The sequence below is a fragment of the Sinocyclocheilus rhinocerous genome, unplaced genomic scaffold (genome assembly GCF_001515625.1).
Source record: "Sinocyclocheilus rhinocerous isolate Xijiao unplaced genomic scaffold, SAMN03320098_v1.1 scaffold1709, whole genome shotgun sequence".
NCBI classification, from domain to species: domain Eukaryota; kingdom Metazoa; phylum Chordata; class Actinopteri; order Cypriniformes; family Cyprinidae; genus Sinocyclocheilus; species Sinocyclocheilus rhinocerous.
Genome location: NW_015649593.1, coordinates 111,372 through 117,516, shown reverse-complemented (window position 1 = coordinate 117,516; position 6,145 = coordinate 111,372). Strand labels below are relative to the sequence as shown.

At 35.5% G+C, this 6,145-nt stretch overlaps 1 protein-coding gene across 2 annotated transcripts in view; it reads right to left on the bottom strand.

Annotated features, from left to right (window-relative positions):
• Positions 1 to 3,737, bottom strand: part of LOC107710882 (serine/threonine-protein kinase TAO2-like) — a 47,817-nt gene extending 44,080 nt beyond the window's left edge. For both annotated transcript variants that reach the window (XM_016515743.1, XM_016515744.1), the window contains exon 1: positions 3,276 to 3,737. The gene's annotated coding sequence lies outside the window, so the exon portion shown is untranslated. The remainder of the gene's footprint in view (positions 1 to 3,275) is intronic.
• Positions 3,738 to 6,145: the final 2,408 nt, after the last annotated feature.

The following is a 6,145-nucleotide window of genomic DNA, read 5'->3' as shown; positions in this document are numbered from 1 at the left end:
GCACAAGTGCTCCTAAAAAGAAAAGTAAGCGTAGAGCCCTGTATAGTAACAAACACATCAATTGATTAAGACATCAAGTAGCATAATACATTTTTTTTTTCTTTTTATAATCTGAGCTCAAAAATGTAAGTGTGCTTAGTGGGTACATGAGCTTAATAGGTACGTTTACCCTACTTGCCAGGATGGGTATTTTGACATACTTTTGTATACTTGCTCGTTCAGGTGGCTCGCGGCTGTCTGTGCGCACACTGTTCACACAGAACACAGCACGCGAGTTCTGAAAGGAGTTGTCTTTCGCACACAAATGCTTTTTAATCGCTTGAATTTTTAAATTGTGCACACGCTGTTCACACAGAACACAGCACGCGAGTACTGAAAGGAGTTGTCTTTCGCACACAAATGCTTTTTAATCGCTTGAATTTTAAAATTAACAAGGCTTAAAAACACATGCAAATGATAAAATTTCGTGACGACGCTGCAGTGGCCCGATTGGGCAAGTGACAAATCCGTCTACTGTCCCGAACATCTTTCACGCTGGCCCCGGGCCATCGGGCAGTCCTTATTGTCGAGCCCTGGATTCAAATATGTGACTATTCAAATCGGTTGAGATGCCAAACAACTCGCGATACAATTGAAGTAGGAGTTTATATGAATGCTTCTCTGAGGGGAACTGACTCTCTTTAGAAGAGTTTAGATTATATTTTCTTTTCATCTCGTCTCTGAACAATGCATATTAAAGTAGCATTCATAAGCGCACCTCTGCTGTGTTTACAGCGGTAACCCAGGAAACACTGTATCATTGCTGTTCATAAGCGCCACCTGCTGTCAGAGAGTGAATCTGCGTCTCATTCAGCTTGTCTGCTGTTTCGTTCAGATATGTTTTATGCAGTATAGTTTCACAAAACTGAAGTCAGACCATTCGGTTTTTGCTTCAAATCGAATCGAATCGTGAGTTGAGTGAATCATTATATCCATATATTCGAGTGTAACAGATTATTGAAAACTAAACCAATGAAGGGTGGGTTCTATGCATTGTATTTCGAGATGCTTGCAGGGTCGGGTTTTAAATGGACTAAATGATCTGAGAAGTCCTACATACGCCAACCAGAGATTTCACCAGAAAGTTCAGTTATGACATTTTGATTAAACACTACAAGGTCAAAATTGTTTTAAAAATGAAACATGCACAGTTGTTCACAATAACATCAATTACAGGCATTCAGTAAATAAATAGTTTCATGCCGAGTTAATACATATTTGACATGAAGCACAGAGGACCAATGATAGAGACGGAAGTTTCCGACAAACATGTTTTGGGACAATCAGCTCGGAAAACATCTCTAGAACAGACACTCAGATTGAAATATAATACTTCAGCCAGACACCCCTGCACAATCAGACATACGGTGACTCAATCACACCGCGGGAGACGAAGTAAAAGCCAAACAAGTTCATCCGAGTCTCAAAGCTGTTAGCGGCATAGGAAACTTTTGTAATTTCTGGTTGCTGGAATGAAGACTAGAAAATAAATCAAGGAAAAGCAAATGTCATTTGAGCTCTGTGGATCACCAGTGCTTCCTTTTGCTTCAAACAGCATGATTACAGGGTGGTGGGGGTCTATGGGATGGAGAAGTCTATTTCGCATTTCTTGTTTAAAGAAAGGAGGTTCACGCAAGATCTAAGGGAAAACCCACAGCTGCAAACCAACCCATAAAACAAATCTTTACAACAGTAGTTCTCAATCCTGAAATCCTGCACATTCTGAATATCTATATATTTAAAGGGGTCATATGATGCGATTTCAAGTTTTCCTTTCTCTTTGGAGTGTTACAAGCTGATTGTGCATAGATAAGATCCCTGAAGTTGCAAAGACTAAAGTCTCAAAACCAAAGAGATATTCTTTATCAAAGTTAAGACTCTGCCACGCCGCCCTAAAACGGCTCGTTCTAGTTGGTGTAACAGAATATGTTGACATGCTTTAATGTGTTTTTTGAACATTAAAGCATGTCAACATATTCTGTTACACCAAATACACAAAATAATGATCTTTAAAAAAGCATCATATGACCCCTTTAAAGGGATGGTTCATTGAAAAATTCAAATTCGGTCATCACTGACTCACGTCATTCCAATCCCATTCGTTCATCTTCGAAACCCAAATGAAGATATTTAATAAAAACCTGAGAGATTTCTGTCCCCTCAACTTCAAGGCCATGTAACCAAACCTTTGATTCAAAAAACACTGATCAATTGTTTAAATGTGAATAAAATCCTAAATTAAACCTGTTCATCATATAAAGTGATGGTGTCTATTTAGATTATTGACATTTTTTATTCATATGGATTGCATTTACCATGTTTTATATGAATTTTTTGAAGCATCAAAGTTTTGGTTACACAGACTTTCAATGGAAGGAATGTAATCTCTCAGGTTTATTAAAAATATCTTCATTATGTCTTCTTATAGGCTTGAATTAGGGTGAATAATTGATGACAGCATTTTAATTTTTGGGTGAAACAACTGTTAAGGTCACCGCCTGATTTATATCTTCAGTTCACCAACAGAGGCTCCAAGACCTGGGTGTGTCATCCATCCAAAATGTGCAGCAACCAGGACTGAGAAGTATATCTTTACAAAGTATTGATGAGGTCTTTGACAGTCTACTAACATTACACAATAAATATCAAGTATTGATAACACTCCGCCTAATATGCTATTATTGTACTTAAATGGTACCCAGTAATGCTCTTCCTTCTACCCACTGAGTGCACTTAAGTCCGTAATGTGTTTGTGCATTTGAAGCACACCTCTCACACCACTAAAACCTTTCCTGTGGACTTTGTGTGCAGTGTGTTTAAAAGTGTAAAGATTTGCATACTATTGTATAAATGCTAATTAGAAATGGGGGCAGAATCAGTTTCCGGTGTTCTGCTGGAAAAGGGAAACTAGACAATAGAGAAACACACCGGCTGTGTCTCAAAACCTAGCGAAACTGCACGTTTGGGTATTACAGGCAAAATACTGTGTCCGATGCTTTTTAGATAGGCAGCTCACTAGGTTTTGAGACACATCCAACTAGCTTAAAATGGAACCGTTAGTATTTTAGTACAAACCCATGGTTATACTGTAATGATGGAAGAAGCCCGGCTAGTTCATGACAGGCTCAAGATGAGCGTCTGTCAACAACGGAAAGCCTGAACTTTATGCAACTATAAATGCCTCACAATCACCATTAGGTTATAAACTCAAGTGTTCAAAGAAAACACAGTCTTACCGTGGTGTGCTGCGATCCTGCGCTTTATTCCCGGTGAATAAACAGTTATCCGGCTTCCTCCGCAAATAACCGTGGCGTTTGTTGTTGTTTTTTGCCCACAGCGACGTTTCAAATCAACACACGGTCCATATTTCTACCAACGTCCGCCTTCTAGCTTGCTTAGAGTATAATTTGATAAGTATGGATGTCGTACAACACTTTAGTGTCTATGAAGTCTTTATCTCATTCCTTCGCTAACGGTTCTTTAGCCAGCTAGCCAAATGTTTCCTCTTTGAATATGGGCCGCGGCTGGTGAATAGGCCCGCTCCCGCGCCTATCATATTGCACAGTTACATCCGCACTTTTGATTCTCGCTATGATTTGAAGACTAATTTTATTCTGTGTCTGGTTATCTTTCTATCTAACCCTTCTTTTTTTGTCTAGGATACGCAAAATGGCTACGTGGGGCGGGAGCCAACCGGAAGAAAGGTCAAAATTATGTGCCACTTGTTTCCGGTGAAGAGTGGCGTTGGGAATCTGACATCTTGATAAGGGCAAAGTTTTTTTTTTTGAGCTTGAACAATAAACATACAATGACACGTTGTACATAATAACAACTGCTAGATACATTACCCAACTTTAAAGTTTAGATTATAACATTACTATAATAAACAGACTGCTCTTTTAAACAGAAGAGATGTTTCATACACTTCATGTTACATGCCAGCTTGTTCATTGAGCCATACAATTTCTAAAGTCATTTTTTGAATCTGCACAGAAAAGTCTAAAATAAGGTTTTATGGCTGTTACCTTTGCTTTATACAACTTGAAATATCCCAAGCAAAATTAACAATTTTATATTGCAAGAGCAAAATAAATAAGAGGTTCTGGCTCAAACTACAGAAAGAAGTCAAATCAGTTCACATTTATTTATATAGCAATACAGATTGTTTCAAAGCAACTTCACATGAATAAACCGTATAACAACAGTGTTACTGTTGTAAAATTCATCAGTTATAAAATTACATCCATTTCAGCTGTAAAGCAGCACTGCAGAAGACAATATTGTCATCATTCAGCTCATTTAATTCTGTTTCAATTCAGTTCAATAAATGTCATTGTTTCAATTTTCATAAATTATGGAACAAATTCAATTCAGATGCAAAGCAGCTCTACAGAAGGCAATAATGTTATTATTCAGCTCAAGTTAATTCAATGTTGATTAAATTCAGTTCAATAATAGTGTTGAGGCTGCAAAGATCATTATCCAGCTCAATTCAGTTTAAATTTTGTTCTCATCCGAGAGTGTTAAAAGTGCAGATAAATCGATAATATTACTGAATCTGAAAGGACATAAAGGTCAAATATCGCATCGAAACTGATTACGAAAAGGAATGGTTAATGACTATGCATAGATAATATCTATGCACTTCAAGGGCAAACTATGTATGTTATACTTATGTACTTTTGAACTCTTTAATGAGGGTGTCAACATGTCAAGTTCATGAGGGTGTCAAGTTAATTTTTAAACATTTTGCTGCCTTAATTGATTACCAGTTACTAACAACTAATAACTATTACTAATAACTAATATGATTTCTATTTTTTTAGTTTATATATATATATATATATATATATATATATATATATGGGTACATAAACATGTACTATAGTGAGGCCATGGTTAATAATGATGTAATCAATGAACAAACTTTCATTACCATTAAAGGAAGAAAAAAAACATATTGACTCTCTACTGTCACTGACACTGTATTTCCCTGTGTATGAGTGGATGGTAGTTTACTATAAAAGAGAATTGACTTGTCAGAAAAAAGACCTGTTTATATTTTCCTAATTAGTCATTTATTAGATAACAATGCAACTGAATGATGTTTATGCATGTAGTTATGACTTTGTGACAATTAGAATACTTATAATGAAATTAGAATTTTTTACTTTACAATTGGAACCATTAAACATAATGTTAAACTAGAACACTTTCAGCAGTTTCCATAAAGCCACATAAGGGTAGACTATTATTTAAAAGTAAAAACAATTATGTATTGATGTATTTATTGATGTATCTGCAGAATAAACAAATATTAATTTAATTTATACAAACATGGTATCCATGGTTTTCATTTCACAATTTTGTAGTGTTTACTCCAGACACTGCTGCTCATGATACAGAGATGATCAACATACTGTAAGAACTCCTGCTAACCATATCCATTGTTTTTTAATAGTTTATGGCAGTTCTTTACGAAGAGCAGACTTATAATTGGTACATGTGGAATTTATCTTTTCTTAGCAATTATCAAAGATAATAGTGAAAAAATAAAATAGTGACGTACTTTTGAAAAAGCACATGTGAATGGGCAGTTAATTGTGCAGGGCATGAGATCATCACCCAGGCCTTGAGGAAATGTTTTCTTCTGAGAGAAACATTCAGGTTTGTCCACAGTAATAAAACCAGTAAAACTAGATTTTAAAGCAGTCATCATCAAATGACACTTGAGGAAATTCTAAGTAAAAGTACAAATAACTTTACACAACATTGATTAAGGTAAGTCAGCAACATACGTTAAAAAAACAAACAAACAAAAAACACCGGAACATTTTTAGACAGATTTAAATCAGTTCCTATTCATACTTTATTGTAGTCCATACATTCTCTCTCTCTCAATTTTTTTTCAATTTCAATTTAGGAGTGCTTTATTGGCATGACAAAAATTATACATTTGTATTGCCAAAGCCATTGCAGCTGGACTGCTTACAAATAGTGCACATATGCATTAACAGAAAGAAAAAGAATAATAATAATAGTAATAATAATAATAATAATATATAAAAAGTATTAAGCATGTAGTGCAAAATGAATTACTAATGTA